The following is a 21,872-nucleotide window of genomic DNA, read 5'->3' as shown; positions in this document are numbered from 1 at the left end:
TATTGACATGCATTTGTGTGGCGTTATACAGACCGCTATGCGTTGTTTTATACCACCTTGAACTATGACAAGACAAGAGCTGCGACTTACAGGTCGTGAAACAACAGTTATACTTACAACAGTTTGCAGTGGGTCTTGCACTACAACCACCAAGATCTTCTCAACTGAGTGAGTAAGGTCAGAACAATTTCTTTATATATTTGCTTTGCTCTGTTGTTATCTTGACAGCTGTTTATATGCCACCAATGATAGAATGTCGGTCATAGGACATGTTTGATGTAGATGTTTCGTGATTTATGATCCATAATGATTTGTTTTGTTTTTTCCCCAATTTGTCTCAATACTACGATTACTCACTAATGGTATGGCGAGGATCTGGCCAATTGGATATTTCTCATTCAAATCAATCCTCATCTATTGGAATGAATTTGTTATGTTTAGTTTTAAACAATAACATATATTTGATAACTATAATGTGATGGTCTCGGTATTTTACTGTCCTTGGTTGACGGGTTTTACAATAGTCGAAATGTATTACTTGTCACCATTCGGCTGTAAAGCTGCAAAATATGCTTCTATAAATTTAACTCACTTACTGAACTCACTCAAATCAAACTGTAGGTTCTATATTTAGACTTTCACACTTTCGCATTTGTTAGTTAAAGCAACAAAACTCTTTCAATATTCATAAAAAATCTCGAATCGATTGTGTGATTCCAACTGTATCATGAGCACGTGTTATTGGATCATTTTATTGTGATGATACCAGGTGTTCGCGGAAAGGTGGGCATATCCTGCCTTGAGGCCTTGAGTGTTGTAACCTTGATCAAACAACTTCTGAGCATGAGTTGTATGACGTTCTTTGAAACCGTGGTAGAACCAAATGCTGAAGCTGCAGGAATATTGCTCGACGTGAAGGGGAAGTTGACGACTGGAAAATTGAAGTCCCTCTTGTCATTCAGAATTGTCGAGAGTGTTTTGTCACTCTCAAGCTTCATGCTTGGATGTGAATAAATATAAAACAGAAGAAGAAGTCTTACTGATCTCCTTTATATCTACACTCTTCAAAAAAAGAACCGCACAGGTAGAGTTTTAGTAAATTTATTGTACCTAATAAAGTCGATATATTTAGTTTAATATCATAGATACAAATATGAAATTCGATAGTCACATGTTATCGTGGTACAAAGGCATTGAAAACTGTTTATTGTCATGTCACATAAGGCCACCAGGTTGCGCTGAACTCAGTACCTCGTGTGACCGCCTCAGGCAGCAGTCACGGCTCTGCATTTCTTCGGCACTGGCTGGATAAGTGTATGATTTTTTCCTGCGGAATTGAGCGCCATTCTGCCTGTAACGTGTTGGCCATGTTGTTGGAGTGTCTGCGGCCTGTTCTGACGTTGACGTACACGTCGATCGAGTTCATCCCAGAGGTGTTCTACTGGGCTGAGATCTCGACGGCCAGGGCAAGACGTTCATTTTGGCGTTCTGAAGGTAGTCTACCGTGACGTGAGCTGTGTGCGGTGGCGCGTTGTCCTGTTGAAACGGCGGTCAATGATTGAGAGAAGGTGAAGTTGAAGAATTTGATTCATGTAGCGATTGCTGTCAAATGTCCCTGAACCACAACCAAGTCAGATCGCGTGATTCATCAGAATCGTGATTCATCGCTAACCCACACTCAAATTCCAAGGCTGCAGGGTATGGCACCAACGCAAGCGTTGCTGTCGATGGATCTGTTGCAACACAGGGACGATAACTGGTCTTCTGGGTCGGATTCCAGCCTCGCGAAGTTGGTTCCTGATAGTCTGGTCCGACATCCTCCTCAAACCAGGGATGCGTCCTGCATTCTCCGTAGCTGTGGCATTGCGATGACGTAGGTGGAGCAGTCGAATGTAGCGATCCTGTGCAGGGGTGGTTACTCTTCGTCGGCCGGTTCTCGTACAGTCTGCAGTGGAATTGAAGTGTGTTTATCGGTGACAAAGGCGGTAAATGGTGTTGTGATGGACGTTGAAAAGGCGTCCAACAGAAGACTGAGATTCCCCTCTTTGTATACGTTTTATGGTGATGTTCCGATCGGCAGCGCTGAGTCTCGGCATTTTTTAACTTGAAAAATGTTGACAATTGAATGACAAATTATTGGCTTATGCTTGCCTTTTAATAGCCACTACCACGGGTTACGAATGCCATAACTTGCACGTGCATTTTGCTTTGCTGTTTTTCTCCATGACATTTTTTAACAAGTGTGAACACAATGCCGTTTAAGACATTACAAATCGACAATGGCTGCGTTTTGACGCACCGTTTATCGAATATCAGGCCACCAACATTTTCAAATAACATACGTCAAATTTATATACCGGATTTTTTGTGTTGTCGGGTTCAATGGTTTACATACTAGTTGAGTTGGGTAAATACGTGGTAGGGAATTGGCTATCTGATGGTTAATGAACGGTATCAAATCGTCGATATACCTGAAGCTTAGGTTAAATTTCCTGGCTACATTACCTTGTTTCGACTATGCCAACCCGAACAGAAATTCTTATTCCCATGCATAATCGCATCAGCAAGAATGGGAGCGTGGGATAGTAGTGTACAAACTTTAAAAATCAATATTTGACAGAATTGAACCTGGTTCTTTTCTGAGATTGTAAAACGGTCAGGCAAATCCTTTGAAATTATGAGAATGCAGATTATATCAGTTCCACTTGTTTCATACTTTCTGTCAATATAAAGTACTTCCTAAATTGTATTGAGCCCTCTCATAAAGACATTCATCCTTCTTGGTTATCGGCATTCTTACATTTTCGCAAACACATGATATCAACACTTTTTGATGTAATTTATAAATACATGCTTGTGATATAGTCGAAATCGGACTAACGACTCTGCTTTTAGAAGATATTTCTTAGAAAAGGGTTTTGTTGCTTTTATTTTCTGCCAATAGTAGGATCGGTGAAGCAATTGTTATTCTTGTAATTTGTTTTGCATAACAATGTGTTAGTCAGTCATTTTGCCTCGGGAAAGAATGATATATTCTCATTTATAGCTGTTTGCAGTTGCCAGAGTATGTGTTTTTCATTTCATCGGTAAATATTTTGTAAGATAACATGTTTGTTCCTTTTTGTCGTTGAAAGCTATTTTGTATAATCAAGATGAAATCGATCTCATTGGTAAATTCACATTATGCTGTATTTGCGATCACATCAGTAAAGTAATTAGTAAATCCTAATCGATGTTGCTGATACAAGGCGAGTGGATTTGCGACGATACGCTTTCTGCACCATAAATGTCATCAATATCGTGAGCATATCAATATGACATTGAAATGAATGTGTATTTTGTCACATTTAGTTCAAACGTCCAACGAAATGATTACATTGTCGGTACGTACGTACATATTTGCTGAGATATCAAATTACAGGCACATGAGCTGAAGGGCAAAAGAAAGTAAGCACTTGAAAATTGGACTTGACAGTTCATATTGACATCGCATAAACAATTCGTTTTTAACCACTATCAAACATGGATATGTAATTTGATTCGTCCAGCAGTTTACGTACGAAATGTATTTTATTTCTTTAACGGAAGAAAATACATTTGGCGGTTAATTTTAGGGTTGCACTATTGCTATACACCATTATTATCTTCTCGTATTTACAGTAATAGTTCGTAAGTACATTCTTATTAAATCTAGGAAAAACAAAAAGGGGAAAAACAATTAGGAAGTATCAGTTTTGTCCAGTTTACGAGAGTGATTCTATATATACTAAGCGCAATATAATTATGTAACATCACATCAAGTTACGTACGTATTTGCTGAGATATTATTGGTAAAGTGTAATTCTAGCGTTGTGCATTATCATTCCAAATTTGTTGTCAAAGATATTTGCATGTTTGCATAGAATAGAACATAAATAAATTTATATTTCATATTCGTTGCTGCATCCACACAAAACATATTAAGCAAAACGTTTACATTTAATGCCCAACAGGCTTTGCCATATTTTGTTCTAATGTACTAAAAATCATATGTAAAAATATTGTCTCTTTTTTCATAACAATCTCAACCAAATATTTACAATTGTTCATAATATAACCTGTTTATAGAAGATGTATTCATAACACCTCTCGTCACTAAATTATGCGTACCCAACGTTTAGCCTCGGAGTACGTTTGCAAAGTCGATCATGTACAGGCGATGGATGAAGTCCTCAATTTTCTGCTCCAAGAGACATACGAGGCAATACCTTTTCATCGAAAATATGAAAACATACATTAGCTGTGAGTTATGACATATATCAAAGAAATGATAGTAATAAACTGTCCATGATTGTTGCGACATGGTCGTATGTGTAAGATACAAGGAGCACCCACTCACTTATAACTGGGAACTATATCAGTGACAGAACTTCGTATCTTGAACTGTTCGTAATACCTAAGTCGGTCACATGTGTGAATACAACCATTTTTATCTACATTGATATTATTTTTCGATTTTTTTTACAATATGCAAAGAGCTGATATCGATGAATATGTAGACCATTTATAGTAACGTCTGGCATAAAAATCATCTGCAAACATTGTCGACCAGACAATCCAGTGATCGATATTTGTAAAGACGATCCACGCTGTCTCGGGTACGATCACACGCAATTAACCAAGTAGGAGTCACCTGTATATATACATATCAAAAGATTTTACTATGCATACGTTTTATCCTACTTGTCGTATAATATATTCAAACATGACAGCTGGACAGCTATCGATCTTTGTCTTCTCCTTAAAATCAATGTGTGGAACAAACATTCAATTTCACATTTCACGCAGTACCACATTATGCGCAGACCTTCATAATTGCATATCACGAATAGTGTCGCGAGACTGGCTCCGAACAATGGCGTTTCAGTGGTTACGTCAATAACAACCAAGCACATGTTCCAAAGGCCTTTATGGGTAATTAAAGTCAAGGTATTTGTACTAATTAAAATAATTATCTACCCCCAGCTGGCCAAAGCACAAATAATACATTATTTAGAAAATCCTTTCTATTGATTCAACCATACTCGATTAACCATATGTTGTCTGAAGTAGATGCCTCTGTTTACATGACTTGGCAAGTAGTCGATCTACACAACTCGGCTGACCAGATTTAAGACATGAGAATACAAGACACAGTGATATGGTCAACGCCAGCAGTGTTCATTTCTATGTCTACACTAGAATACTATATTCTGTCACACACGTCATCACGTCATACCTTACCTGTAAGGTAACCAGCGTTACTAGTGCTAATAATCCAAACGGATACGATATGATAAGACCCGCTGCACATGTCGATTAGGTTTGTCAAGGGATGTCAACCTGAAGGTATCAGACAGAAGAACATCACTTTGAGGTTGCAATATGCGATCAGGTATAAGTTTAAGGTCTGTGCATTACACATGGCGTGGAGATTTACATTGACTTCAGTCGTGTAACTGAATAGTTTATTTGTATTGACAGGCATCCATGTCGACTTGGATGTTTGTCAAATGGATGCATCCAAGCAACAGCAGTAACAGCGTCTTTCGGGTGGTGAATATTAATCAACTATGGTGTCACTCTGGAGCTGGGATGTTGAGTCGATGATGTACACGGCAAAAGCCATCCGAATTTACACCGACATATGCTAATCGATGCTAGAAAGCGTTTCGTAACAGGTGTTATTTTTGGTATGTATAGGTTTAAAACATATTATGGCCTGAGGAAAACAGCCGACTTCCTGTTTTAATTGACCAGTTTGGAAGAAGTTATCAGGTTTTGTCCAGACACACACCCTCGGAACCAGACGCCTTTATGATGTCTTGGATTTGGACCTTGCAGTTGATCATCTTCATGATGAACACATCCTCGCACGTTTGGACACTGTCTCTGGGTAAGTTAATCAGTTCATTATGCTACTATTTCCTTCAAATATATCTTGGTTTGGTTTTCGTTGTTGTTTAACGCCGCACTCAGCAATATTCCAGCTATATGACGGTGGGCTGTAAAACAATCGAGTCTGGACCAGAAATTACAGTGATTGACATCATGAGCATCGATCCACGCAATTAGGATACGATGACATGCATCAACTAAGTCAGCGAGCCTGACCCCGGATCCCGTTCGTCGCCTCTTACGACAAGAATAGTAGCCTATTACGACAAGCATCGGTTGCTGAAGATCTATCCTACCCCGGATCTTCACTTGTGTATCTTCATTCTGTATTGAGTATTTAGATCTGTCGAATTGGTAATGTGATGACATGTTTATCAAGCGCAATTGTACACTGGCACCCAAGAAACATTATTTTATATGGGCATTCAGCCAAATAAACTGACGTCCAAAAGAAACTTTACCAGAGTTTGAAATCACTCTTGCTCATAAACAACAAAACATACATGCATGAAGTAAAGTTTATTGAGAGGATCAATATGTCAACAAAATCAACACTGAAAATGACAATCATACCGCGACCGAGAATGACGTCAGAGCCCCCCAAAGTTGGGTGTGGTACAAAATTCGAGCTTTCAGAATCATGGACAATAGGCAGAGTACATAAACAATCGCTCACGTTCAATAACAAGTCATTAGTAGCGTGTGTGACCACCAAATGCCTCAATACACGCAAAAACTCTTCGACGCACAGAAAAAGTCAGTCGTCTGATGAGGTCACGTGGGATTTGACGCCATTCTTCTTGGAGGGCCAAGATCAGTTCTTGCCGGTTGGCTGGAGAGTGTGGTCGTTGTCGAACACGACGATCCATCAAGTCCCAGAGGTGTTCTATGGGGGACATGTCGGGTGAGCGTGCAGGCCACGGCAGGTGGTTGACGTACGCGTTGTTGGATGCGAGGAAGTTAGTGACAATTCTGGCTGTATGGGCTCTAGCGTTGTCATGCTGATAAATGACACCACGTGGCTGCTGTTGGAGAAATGGTAGGACAATTGGACGAGGAATGTTATCCATGTAACGCTGAGCTGTGAAGTTTCCGTTAACGATGACCAGCGGTGTCCTCACCTGCCCACAAATCCCTCCCCACACCATGACACTCCCTCCACCATATGGTACGACCTCCTGCACGCAACACGCCGCCGTTCGTTTACCCCTTCGGCGGTAAACACGTTGTCTTCCATCAGCCCAAAACATACAGAATCGACTTTCGTCAGTGAAGACAACCCTCTGCCAGTCACGTCGTTGCCAACGTCGTACAGTCCGGGCCCATCTCAATCGCAGACGACGATGTTGCGCTGTCAATAGCTGTCCTCTGTATGGTCTAAAAGGCCTGATTCCATGAGCCCTAAGTCTCCACTGTCTGTCGACTAACCCTGTGACCTTAGGCATTTGTCGCCGATGACGTCACTGTCAGGAAGCGGTTTCCGAGGTGCAAGGTACGCAAGTACCGGTCATCATGGGGCGTGGTCACCCTGGGTCTGCCTGTTCTTGGCCTGTCAGCAGTCCGCCCTGTCTGTCTGTCTGTAACGTTGCATCAAGTTGGTAACGGCAACACGAAGGTTCGTGCAATATGGGCGTGGGTGGTTCCCATCTGTACCATACCCAAGGCTCGTTCACGTTGTTCGACTGTGAGTCGTGGCATTTCTTTTGTGTGGATGTCTGACTTGCCGTTGCAATCGTTTTATACCCTTACCCGCAAGTGCATTTGCAGTTGTCCGTGGGGCACGTGTTTTTCACTTTTTCGCGTGTTACAGACGATTAACATTTTCTGCATACGTTATTGTTGTATTTAGGTTATGTGTTTTAGATAGACTTCATCGGGGAAAAAAAGTATACTTTGTCTGAAATTTATATTTTCAGTAGGTAAAGTTTCTTTTGGACATCAGTTTATTTACACCCTGTGCTTTCATTTTTTTAATTCTGATGATACCCTTTCACCGTAATCAACCTGTAGTTTTAATAATACCATTAGTACAATTTATAGAAAGATTATGTCTGTGAAACAGTAATATGTTGAATATGGTAGTCATTACTTATTTAATAATATTGTCAAATGTGATGAAGCGAAGGTATGTGTGATGAAGAGAAGGTATGTAGCATAGATTCTAAAGAACAACGGAAGCGGGTCAGTTTATTGTGTGTATTCAGTGAGTAATATGATATATTATTCTACTAGGTTCATGCATGTAATCGGTATACTTTTCTTACCAGATATCTTGCTGAATATCAAGGAGCATGATAAATGCCCACATCCTGTGGTGTGCCATAGAAATGTTTCAGTCAATAGTCAGTTAAATGTGACCAAATGGCTGGTTTCAGCTGGGGACCAATTTACTGCGTCGAAGACAGGTAATATTTGTTACTTATTTAGAATATCGCTCAGTTATCACTTAACATGTTTACAACTTCAGTTTTAATATGACTGCTTCGACTAATTAAATACTATATGTAGTAATATTGGTACATACACTCTCCATAAAAGGTAACGCACAGGTAGAGTTTTAGTAAATTTATTGTATCTAATAAAGTCTATATATTTAATTTAATATCATAGATACACAAATACAATTTTGGAGCTCGATAGTCACATGTTGGCGTTGTACAAAGACATTGAAAACTGTTCATTGTCATGTCACATAAGGCCACAAGATTGCACTGAACTCAGTATCTCGTGTGACCGCCCCGGGCAGCAATCACGGCTCTGCATCGCCTCGGCACTGTCTGGATAAGTGTATGAATTCAGTCCTGCGGATTTCTGCGCCATTCTGCTTGTAACGCGTTGGCCAGTTGTGGGAATGTCTGCGGCCTGTTCTGACGTTGTCGTACACGTCGATCGAGTTCATCCCAGAGGTGTTCCATTTAATTGAGATCTGGAGATCTCGACGGCCAGGGCAAATCGTTGATGTTGGCATTATGAAGGTAGTCTACCGTGACACGAGCTGTGCGGTGGAGCATTGTCCTGTTGAAACAGCTCCCTCTGGCGGATTGGGAGAAGGTCAAATTTCCCAGAAAAACAACCAAGTCAGATCGCGTGGTATAGGATATGTCCTCCCACACCATGAAACTGCCGCCACCGAAATAGCCACCTTGTCTTCCATCTCGCCGGTGAAGAAGAAATCGGGATTCATCGCTAAACCACACTAAGGCTACACAGGGTATGGCACCACCGCAAGCGACGCTGTCGATGGATCTGTTGCAAAACAGGGACGATAACTGGTCTTCTGGGTCGGATTCCAGCCTCGCGAAGATGGTTCCTGATAGTCTGGTCCGACATCCTCCTCAAACCAGGGATGCGTCCTGCAGTCTCCGTAGCTGTGGCACTGCGATGACGTAGGTAGAGCAGTCGAATGTAGCAATCCTGTGCAGGGGTGGTAACTCTTCGTCGGCCGGTTCTCGGACAGTCTGCAGTGGAACTGTGTTTATCGGTGACAAAGGCGGTAAATGGTGCTGTGAAGGACGTTGAAAAGGCGTCCAGCAGAAGACTGAGATTCCCCTCTTTGTATACGTTTTATGGTGATGTTCCGATCGGCAGCGCTGAGTCTCGGCATTTTCGAACTTGAAAAATGTTGACAATTGAATGACAAATTATTGGCTTATGCTTGCCTTTTTATAGCCACTACCACGGGTTACGAATGCCATAACTTGCAAGTGCAGTTTGCTTTACTGTTTTTCTCCATGACATTTTTTAACAAGTGTGAAAACAATGCCGTTTAAGACATTACAAATCGACAATGGTTGCGTTTTGACGCACCGTTTGTCGAATATCAGGCCACCATAATTTTCCCATAACATATATCCAATTCATATATCGGATTTTTTGTGTAGCCGGGTTCAGTCAACTACATACTACCTGTGCGTTTCTTTTTTGAAGATTGTATCTCCTGGTGGCACAGTTACGGCAATACAGTGTTCATGAGTTTCAGTGAGATCGGTACATGGGGATGTGGTGGTCCTAGCATCTCTCTCTCCCTCTCAGCATACCTTCAATCCCTCCTCCCACAGGGATGATCTCAACATCAGCCTCTGCTCCGTGGTCTGCCCCGACTTCCTATCCAGACATACAATATATATTCAATCAGTGTTCAGCGTCAAAAACACAAAGCAGTCCTACTTTAATGCCCTTGTCAGACCCAATTCTATGGAGGTTGTCATTGGAGGCATTAACTTGATACTCGATCATGCGAAGTGGAAGACGTTCGTTGTTATTGCTTCATCTTATGATGGTAAGAGCACGGCCGGATAATATACTCACACGCAAAAGAAACGCAAGTCGAGTATGCAGTAAACATGATATTTATTTTCAACAGTAAAGACAATAAATACTAATAGGGCAAGATTGACAAAAATTTGACTGAAGACAGTTTAATGGATTAAAAGGCAGATGACATAATGTTTTTTTTTCAAATGTTAAGGGCTTACACAGTTTCGGGTCAACACCCAAAGTGTCTGTCAATACCTAGCATTGATCACTGCCACACATCTCCTGTTCATTGAGTGGATCAGACGATTTGTGAAGGCCCTAGGGACCCTCCTGCACACATCCAGAGCAGCTGTGCGTAGTTCATCGGCAGTTGTAGCGACTGGGCACACATTGTGCAGACGCCTTTGAACCTCATCCCACATGTGTTCGATGGGGTTCAGATCAGGGCTGAGGGCTGGCCACGGTAGAACAGTGATGTTGTGTTGTTGCAGAAAGGCCATGGTAGCTCTGGCGACATGGGGACGAGCGTTGTCCTGCTGGAAAATGTGTTGTTGATGTTGTGGAAAAAATGGAACAACGTGGGGTCTCATCACATGGTCGATATACCGCTGAGCAGTGACGCCGTGTCCCCGACCTTGACCAACATTCAGAAAGCACATGGGTCCAAGTCTCGCATTAAGTACAATGCCTGCCCATATCATGACGCCAGGTCCACCCCATGGATCCCTTTCCACAACGTTTCTGTCAGCAAAATGATCACCTCGACGCCGCCAAATTCTGACTCTTCCGTCTGCATGGGAGACACAAAAGCGATGACGCCAATTGCGATGACCCTGTGTCCACTGAAGTCATGCTTGTCGATGCCGTGGTTGGAAAACAGGACGACGTGCTGGTCGGCGACATCTGAGGTTGTTGGAACGGAGACGTCGGATCACAGTGTCCCGGCTAATGTGTCGATTATGTGTTGCTATGGTCTGTCGAGCACTTTCACTTGCAGTTAGGAACGGATGTCGCTGGTGTTGACGGGTAATCTGCCGATCTTGTCGAGGTGTGGCGAGCCTAGGACGACCGCTCCGAGGAAGGTCATCTGTGGTCTGTGTAGCATGGTATCAATGCAGGAGACGGTAAATTGTGGTTATGTTAACGTTGAAATGAAGGACAACATCTTGGACAGACTCTCCAGCTTCCAAACGTCCGATAGCCTGGTTTCTCTGAAAATGAGTTTGGCGTGGCATTGTTGACCAAGGAGTGGTAGGTCCAAGAATCGGCCACAGTTTTATACCCACTACAGTTCGTGACAGTTCGTGCATTTTCGATTTCGCGAGAAATGGGTGCTTGATACCCACATAATTCATTGAAATGGTGCGTTTGGGCGATTCGTTTTTTATGTTGCGTTTTAACTCGGGGCTTCCAAAATGCCACCAGGCTTCACTCCATGCTAAAACTCGTATCAATTTATGGTTCCGTGTTTGTTACCTATTTGCTTAAAACAACTTGCGTTTCTTTTGCGTGTGAGTATATACAGTATTCTCCTAAAGGACCATTTCTTACAATTACAACAGTCAACTACGAATGTAATATACAATTCGGACATAACATACAATTATGGATATAGTATACAACTTCGAACACAATAGACAGTTACTGATATAATACACAAATAGGTATAACAATTGCCATTCAACCAAGCTATCGTACTGCTAAGACGATTATAACTGACATACGTATGACAGTTATAAAGCTGGGCTATCAATTGAATAAGGCCATGTCACCTACATCCGAAATTGACTATCTGCATACAAGATCACTTGCGTTAGATCTCCGTGTGGAGTAAAATATGTTTGGTTATATTCAATACTTCACTTATAGCTTTCTTCGTTCGGTCCGAAGTTAAACATTAACCATTTTACACTGAATGTATGATACTTCCCTACTGACAATTATTTTAATACATGACGTCGGACAAAGATATGATTAATCTTGTAACTGACTATCCCATAAGAAAATCCGTGTTAAACATATCAGCAGAGAAAGCTATAACGGATATAATACCTACAAAATGACGTTATTTACAGTTTTGACTGCACTATCTGGAGGTCGACTGGGTTCTCTCAAGTTACTGTTGTATATGATAGATGATCCCAAGAAGCCACAAGAAAGTACTGACCTCTCCAACATATACCAGCTACTTCATGAGAAGGACCTCAACCTTCTTGCGATGTGCCCCTCCGATTGTATACAGAAGCTCCTCACTCAGGTAGTGCCTGCAAATTGCTGGTATGTTTCTAGTTCAGTTTAACCAACAATAACATTACATCGCTTTCTACATGGAATGAGTTTGTTCCTGGAAACTGTTTAAAGTATCACAACATAAAGAAAATACATTATTACTCATATTACAATTCCAGAACGAGATTTTACTATGATCTACATCTACAGTAACTAAAGGAACGATTCCATTTCACAACACTATGGATAGGAATACATAGTTTCTGAAGTTTTACACCTGTTGTAAGGAATATTAATGTGTTATATTTCGTTACGTATTTCGTACATTTGCACAAGGATTTGAATTAGGCATAAGTGTATGGGATGTTTGTATGAAGATCATACAATCAATTCTATACTGCATTGATATTGCTTGGAGAAAGGGAAACGGATGTACATTGTCGATGTACATTACTGTTTTTTGTCAGGCTACTTCTTGGAATCGAACATGTCAGTGGCGAAGGCAACTGGGTTCCCACAATGGCTGATGGTTCCTTCATCTGGAAGTGTCATGGACATTGCTCACAGTCGTGAGCCAATGAAAATTGATGATGTTGTTTTCCTGGAGTTCACTCCGTGCTCTCAATTTTATTCACCACTGGTAAGCAACTATGAGATGTGGGTGTTATTATATCGTATGGATATGTATTTTCCATCCCCCGAGGAAATGAACTTATAAAAATACTTTCAATTGAATTCCTTCATCAGAATCAATACCCTTGTAATTGAGTACATATTTTATTTATATGTAATGATGTGTTAGCTCCTGTCATATTTACAGAACCTGGAGAATATCACGAAGCATTTGTCAAGCTTAGAAAGGACACATGTGACAGCCCAGGCGGCTGACAAATCAGAATGGATACAGAAGGTATCTGTTTTCAATATCAGAAGCTAGAGAGTGAACTATTTGTGGCCTCATTAACTTTTGGACAGGGTGATTAAATCCCAGGTTACGATCTAACACATGTATGTCTGGCCCAAGTTGTATTCAGGCATATAGTTCTGGTCAATACCTTAGAACTTTCTAAAACCCATTTATCAGCGCATATACGTTCACTGCTAACTTGCGTGCGCTCATACAGATATGTGGTCTGCCTTCAGTTTTAAAGCATATGTATTTCCATTATCTGACTACGGTGAAAAACCCTGTTGGTTCAGTAAACAGTTGTATTACCTGACAAAGGTGTACAACTTTTATAACTATATAGTTCAAGCACCAGCATTGGAGTACTTTTACGTTTGAATAGTTCAGTGCAAAACTGTACATAATTACACTACACATGGGGTAGAGCAAGCTTTTGTACTGATCTTAGATGCCCAATTGAAGACAAACCGCATGTTTCATTGGAGACGGGTTTAAAATCAAATCTATCCACGAAAGTAAAATAAATAAAACAAATTTGAAATTTGACAAACGTTCATTTTGAGCTGCATGACGTGACTTTTATTGATTCGTAAACACCGTGCAGGTTTTGGCCTCGTAGCAGTGTGCAAGAGATTTGTTGTACAGCCTGTTTTTTTTATGGTAGAGCATAAGAGATTTATTCCCCGCTCAGAGATTTATTGCCGTCTCCTCTCAGGCAGGTTACCCAGTATTTTATCAAGATCACGTGAACAAATCAGATCTAAAAATTCTGACATGAATGTAATTCATTCGACAAATTTAAAGAAACTATTTCACTAGTGTATAGATAAGTTATGTAGATTGAGTGATGGTAATGACAAAACACTGTAACCAAGGATACGAGGGAGTACGGGGGAGGTAATTGACGTCAGCCCATTATGACGTAACGCAGAAAGTGTACGTTATCGCAGTATAACATGCAGTGGGCGTCTTTGATTTCGCAGTGAAACCTCTTTGAACAGCTGATACAGTTGTATTGTCTACGGTGTGAAACCCCATTGGTATGCTAATACGGGTGTATTGTTTGGCTACGGTGCAAAACACCAGTGGTCAGCTAATACATTTATGCTATCTGACTACAGTGTAAAACCCCATTCGTCGGCTCAAATGGACACCATCTTATTTTGCAGAATGCAACCACAAGTGAATCCCCCGTTCAAGCTAAAATGCAAATTATCAGTAAAACCCATACTGGAACAGATGTTGAAACAGTCGGCTATATTGGGAGAGATGAAACAATGGAGCTCAAGCATCAGCTCTATCACGGCAGCAATTATGGATTTCACAACCGAACGTTAATTGTCGGGACTCTGGAGGTATTTAGAATACACTTCATATTTGTTCTGCTTTTTTATGTAGTGTATAGTGTAAACAGTGCACGTGAAGATCATATTGAGAACATCATTGATTCTCCGCCGTTCCCTTTGGCAATTTGTTAATGTGTTGATTTATTCCCCTGTGCGTCGTTAAGGCTTTTGGGTAACTATTTTCTAAAACTATTTTAACTTGCTATAAACCATGGTCCACGTGGAGAGACTTACATGGTGATCGCACATTTAATCAAAACGTTCTTGAATATTCTTTTTGATTTATGGAGCCTTGGAGAGTAATAAACCTTTTCAACGATTAGACACGTGGTTGTCGAGCTTTACTTGTTTTTCAGCAGGAACGGTTCACCTCCATACAGTTTGACATTAATGAATTATCGATCCAAAATGACATTTTTAGTCGTACCAGAGTACCAGAGTGCAATTTACATAATATCGTAAATATATTTATACCTACTTGCTCCCAACCATATATTTTTAAGTAAACTGAAATTCGATAGAAAATGTATTGTGTAAAAACTTATAAACATGATGGGGTAGAGTTAACTGCCTCCGTCAATGCGTTCAGTGAGTGAGTGACTTTAAATTTAACATCTTATTGGCATTATTTCAGCCATATAGCGACGAAAACAAATTGATATATACACACTTAAGTTATGAATACATAGTTATATTTGAAAACGTCTGTGTGCAAACAAGGGTAACAGCGGTCGCGGCAGTAAACGCAAGTCTTTCGTGTTTAGTAGAAGGTTATATAAGAAGACGTCAATCCTTACCAACCGGATGTAAGCTTGCAGTGCATGTGTTACGTTCGCAATTAATACTGAAAGTGAACCTTGAAGGCGTCTGTAAATCGGTGTTTCAAATTGAAATACTCCACAGCTATTTTGTTAATGGCAAAATATTTTAATATTTATTATTAGAGATGTCATTAGTAACATGTTCAGCAGCATGTTACATGTGTAGAAGAAGTAGGCAATTGTTGAAATTCATCATGGGACAAGAAGAACATGAAATAGTCGGGGCGAAGTAGGTCATCACAACCTTTTTTGTATTGATACAGTGGCCGCCATTTGTGATCAAGCGAATGGAGAATGGTTTTGTCAGCTACGACGGCCTTTGCATCCAGCTGTTGCAGGAACTGGCAAAACAACTCAATTTCAGGTTTCATGCCATACTTCTACGTCCAATCAACTTTAATAATCGGCAAACAAGACCCCAATACCAACAAATGGTTGACCCTACTCTCCCTGTTCCGCTATGAGGTTCTCATTTGTATCCTTGTCTCCCTCATCTTCTCCACTGCCTTCCTCTTCCTGATAGAAGAAGTGACACCTGTCCATTCGTGGACAGACGACAGACCCACGGATATGCCGACCCGTTATTGGGATATACTCTGGTACCATTTTGGAGCTCTCATGGCGAATGGTAAATCAACATAGCTCAAAAGCAAAGGTTCTAAAATTCCATTAAGTTTGCTTAGCTTTCTAATTGTGTTCGCTCTAATACGTTCGTATTATTGCAACGCATTTTCATTTGCACAGCAACGTTCCTCCTTTATCTCCGTCACTGGTATGCAAACATACTATCTTATTACAGGAGTATTTGTCAAGAGTTTCATTTGACATTGAAAACGATAAAAAAAGATACCATAAAATGCATATCACCTGATGAGACCAAATCACAGGTTCTACATGGCGATTCGTGTCATGCACCGATGGAATTAATTGATTTTGATTTTCTGAAACATAGGTCAGCCTGTTCCATGCACGACCCCATTGTTCCGTGTCTGTAATGAGGTTCCATATACACATATGATTACAACAAGCACACGTGTGGATGACAGCTTCGGTGCAGATGTTTATCAAAGCTTTTATCAATATTCCAGGAGGAGCATATCTTCCCAACACTGAGTCCGGACGTACAATGCTCAGCTGCTGGTGGATGTTCGCGGTGATAATGGCGGCAACCTACAGCGGTAATCTCATAGCCTTCCTCACCGACGGACGAGAGAAACCTCCCTTCTCCAACCTGGCTGAGATGGTGCAGCAGGACACATACCGATGGGGGTTTAAAGGGGGATCTGTATTGGTCACTCTCTTTCAGGTCAGTAAATTAACGTTATGTGTGAGTTTTTTGCATGACGAGCCAGTTAATACAATCCATCTCAACCGAACATATTGACCAAACCAACTGAATCCTCTTTTTAAATATATAAACATATGTTACCAATCACACGTTCTATCAACTGATTTTATCATACAGTAGTGGCTGCATGAACTACTAGCACAACATAAACCTTTAGGCCAGGCTTTGACGACACTTTGCTCATAGTGATCTGTGAAAAATGCATGAGATGATGTATTATTAATTATGATCAATGATATATATTTATAAATTTGAATTTTATACGATATACGGCTTTTCTATTGGAGGAAAGGCCGTTTACTTGACCGCGAAGCTGACGTTCATAAGCGTATGAACGACACAATTTGTATTGTGTATTCTTAAAATGAATTACACACTGACGGACTACTTCCACATTCCTGGGGGGAAAACGGTGATTACCTTGCACGAATACATACACCAGCGCTGCTTCCGAATAGTAAGACCCTACAATCTTAAACTCAGCGTTTTAGGATACATTGAGAAATGTCAGAGAGTTTGACTGCGTTCACGAATATCCTCGTTACGACCAATCCTTGTGACCAAAGTGTGGAAATATCCATACACCATGTAGTATCGACTCTATCCGTGTCCAGACTGACAGTGACAGTCTGCAGCAATATATGAATTTACCTTAGCATCACATCTTTATAAACACCTTTAAATGGTCGACCCACTGATCAGTGATGATTAACACATGTAACCACAGGTTGACTAACAACTTCCGAAACCTCTCCCGTCACGTTTATCGTGTCAGCCAAATGTCTTGTACCAAATGTATAACAACGCGGTGTCATTGTGACTGACTTACTGAGGCAGATCTTAACATATCTTTCTCATCCATTGATGATATTACAACTACAACAGATGGTCCTGTAAAGCAAATTGTTAAAACATACGCGTATGTCACCTCTCCTTTTGGGGAACTATTTTATTCCCCAAAACAGCTGGTTGTTGTATGACTGTCGGTGTTAACATGAAGTCACACGTCCTACATAAAAGTGTGTTGTGATCTAGGCCGACATTCTATGAGGTAAAAATAGTGATATAACAAATTATAAACATTGACTTTGACATTGTGTGAGTTATGAACCTAAATAGAGTGAGTCGCAAGCTCCGACGTTCGCTCTATGAAGGTTCATACTCCAATGAATTCACATAGAGTCAACGTCATTCCTTAAATATGGAACCTATGCCCTTTTTCAGGAATCCAACATCTCCGTCTATCAGAAAATATGGCATCGTGTGGAGGATATCACGACCAACGACCCGGATTGGTTGAGTAAAGAGGGCGACGAGCACCTGCGCCGAGCGGCCGAGAGCCAGTACGTCTACATCGCGGAAGAGTCTACTTTGGAGATGTGGGACGACCCACGGCGGTGTGATTTACAAATGCTAAGCGACCACTTCTATTTCAGCAAATATGCAGTTGGCCTACCCAAACACAGTATATACACACAGCTATTCTCTAAACAGTGAGTACATGATGTGCTGATTCTTTGTTTTGTTATCCTTGTAGTTTTTCAGGCGCTTAGAAACATTCGTGTTTGTTTCACTAAACACATGAACTGCTGTAAAATATCTCACTCACCTATAAAAGACAACTTTATTATTTGAAAAGAAATCATCATCCAAACGATGTCGGTGTCACGCGCATCACTCGCTGAAGTCCGAGAAATCGCCGAGGTGCGTAGGTGATGTGGCGGTGAGTGACTCGGAATGTATCTAATTCTTATCAAGACTTATCTTCAAGATGGTTAAATGTGCTGAACCTACCATGCTGTGATACTTCAACTTGAATGAGCAGCTGCCACCCGGATACTTTCTTTGACCTCATTTCATGCTGTTTCACACCCATACATTCATTTAAATCTTATATCGCTTCAATACAGTCAACGGTATTTTGCCTCTCCAATGCAGGTTAAAGTGCTATAACACAGGGCGCACAAATGGATATTTGCATAGATATCATTTTGTTGTTTTGTAAGTACAATCCACACCAATCTCAATAAATCATGGAAACATATTGATGGAATAATTACGAAAGTAATCCGGTGTCCGAATAGATGTTTGCGTAAGCATGTTGAGGAGGAGGATAGTGTTGCATACTTTCTGTTCACTTTTGCAGAATATTGAAAATATATGAAAGCGGCCTCCTGCATATGTGGTGGAATCAATGGAAACCCAAACAATGTGAGCCACCAAGCAGAAAATCGAAGAGGATGGACATCTGAGCCTTGCAGAGTGCTTTCTATGGCGCAGGGGTGGGTGTGGCCATGGCACTCGTGGTCCTTATGATTGAAATCCTTAATAACCGAAGATGTAAACAAAGAGAGCAAGGACAGTCTGAGAGTGTTGAAGAGTCAGTTTGCCCTGATAACTCATCCCAGGATCAATCCTACCAAGACACACCTTCCACCACCTGACGTACACCAATCTTGCACAAGAAGGACCTTTTGGAGGCTTGGCATATGTTACCCCATTTTGATCATATATGTTGAAATGCATAGGCCAAAGTTTAACTTAACAGTTACTGTTCTCTGTCCGTTTGGGTTTTACATGACAAGATCATCAGTGAAATTGTCATGGAACCACTTTTGATGTTGATCGATGTTTTCTGTCAGGGATGGTCTTCACAGTACCAAATGTGACACATACAGTCAATACAATGCACTACTCTAACCTGGAAAAATACTTAAGCTTCAGAACATAATTTACGCAGATGTTATAAATGCCATGAGTGGAAGACTCCCCAGTTTGGCATTTATAAGCTGCAAATGAATATTGTTTTAATAACAATTTTACTCATTGTCAAGATTTTAAGATTATGTAAATCAGTTAACATTGTATAACTGAACCGATATTAATCGTTCGTGTTATGAACTATTATAACATTACATTTCTCTTGTTAAATAAAACTTGTTACAAGCAAATTCTATAGGTTTGTTACCCTTTGAATCATGTAGCTATTATGTTTTTGTTTCTCAAAAATAATATGTTGAGTGAGTAGAAACTATAATATATATTATGATGCATAAGTGAGTACGCTGCTTCAAGCAATATATGGAAGGAAATTCCAACCGATCAATGCCTCAACCGATTCCCATCATGCATTATCAGCAAATGGGTGAGTTAATATCTAACATAGCATCCAGGCAGAAGACCCGACCAACATGTACCTTTGTGTGCAGAGTCAATACGTTGATGTTGTCATTTTTCTCGAAACCTTTCCACGGCGTCCTATATGACGATGGCATCGATATCGATCGGACATAATCAAGGCAACCTTGGGAACCAAGGTAAACGTCTTGACCGAATTCCCTAGGTTCAATTTTTCCAATCCGAGAAGAAGGAGAGGTGGCACGGGTGGCCAAGTCGTCTAAGGCGCCGCGATTTGCTGTGCAGAGTTGCGTCCCTTGGACACGCCAGAAACTTTGATTGGAGGCTCGAATCCCCGTTCACCCCAAGTATGCTTCTAGGTTCGTCAGCACCATAACCGTGCTCGTGGGTTTCACCGAAGTGGTAAAGGTCTAAGACTGCATCACTTCGGGCTTTCTCCCACATTAGGCTGACACGCCGCGATATAACTGGAATACTGTTAAAAGAGGCGTTAAACCCAACTCACTCACTCACTCAGTGGCTATTCACATAATTTTCACACCTATTTGGCACTTTACCCCAAATGGAATCTGTTTCGGCGGATGATCTAGACAGGTTATTCTCTTGGTTTGACAATTTCTATTTTCTGAGTAAACTGCAGATGACATTGCCTTTCATCTTGGAACAACTGACAAAACGCTTTGACGGCGGAACTGTAACTATACCTATGGTTATCACGTTGAGTGGTGAAAGCCCCATGGATCAAGGAATGAAGTATTTCCTCACGACATTTGCTGGTCAGCTCGTACGGTATCTAGTAAATATGTCTCGTCATTAACACGCAAGAAACATTGAAGAGACAACGTCTTACGTCTTATGGCGGTTCGATTCCACCTTGATAGAACCTTTGTAATATCAGCGAGTGTGAGCTTATTGCTTTAGATTTAAAATGTCAATGCAAGAGAATACAGGGCAAATAGCGGTGAAACATATATAAATGGACCACTGAAAATGAGTGAGACTTCATACCTGTGAAGATCAGGGACAGAATAGGTCCTTAGCAACCCATGCTTGCCGCCGTAAATGGCGACTATGCTTGTCGTAGAAGGCGACTAAAGGGATCGGATGATCAGACTCGCAGACTTTGTTGATGCATGTCATCGTATCCCAATTGCGTGGATCGATGCTCATGATGTCAATCACTAGATTATCTGCTCCAGACTCGATTATTTACAGACCGCTGTCATATAGCTGGAATATTGCTGAGTGTGGCGTTAAACAACAAATATTTTTTTTAATTTGAAGTTTATAAGATATACGGCTTTTCAAGTGGACGAGAGGTCGGTCACCTGACCGCGAAATTGACGTTCATTAGTGTATGAACGACACAATTTCACGTTCATACGTTTTTCACGAGACCGTGTTCTTGAAATGACGTAAACACTGACGGACTACTTCAACATTCCTGGGGAAACCCCTTGGAATTCCCTAGCGCGAATATGTACAGAAGCGTCCTTTCTGATCATTTAGACGCTTTAATCTTGAACTCAGCGTTTTAGTATACATTGAGAAACGTCAGAGTTTGACTGCATGATCGTTCACGAATATCCTCTCTACTACCCATCCTAGTGAACAAAACGAAGCAATGGACACCCAAACTGTGGTAGTATCGACTCGATCCGTGTCTAGGCTGGCAGTGACTACAGCAATCTATGACTTTACCTTAGTGTAAATTCGACACATCTTTAATCACCTTTCAATGATCGGCCAATTGATCAATGATGACTAAACATGTAACCGCCATAGGTTCATTAGCATCTTCCGAAATCTCTCCCGTCACGTTTATCGTGTCGGCCATTTTGACGTCTTGTACTTAATGTAAATGTATGGCTGTCAATGTAAACATAAAGTCACACGTACTAAAAAAATGT

At 40.9% G+C, this 21,872-nt stretch overlaps 1 pseudogene; it reads left to right on the top strand.

Moving 5' to 3' along the window:
- The first annotated feature begins 5,835 nt into the window (after positions 1 to 5,835).
- Positions 5,836 to 19,268, top strand: LOC139444210 (glutamate receptor 1-like; annotated as a pseudogene).
- Positions 19,269 to 21,872: the final 2,604 nt, after the last annotated feature.

Source organism: Haliotis cracherodii, unplaced genomic scaffold, assembly GCF_022045235.1.
Source record: "Haliotis cracherodii isolate W230 unplaced genomic scaffold, xgHalCrac1.p SCAF_5, whole genome shotgun sequence".
NCBI lineage: Eukaryota > Metazoa > Mollusca > Gastropoda > Lepetellida > Haliotidae > Haliotis > Haliotis cracherodii.
This window is presented reverse-complemented; position numbering and strand designations above follow the sequence as displayed.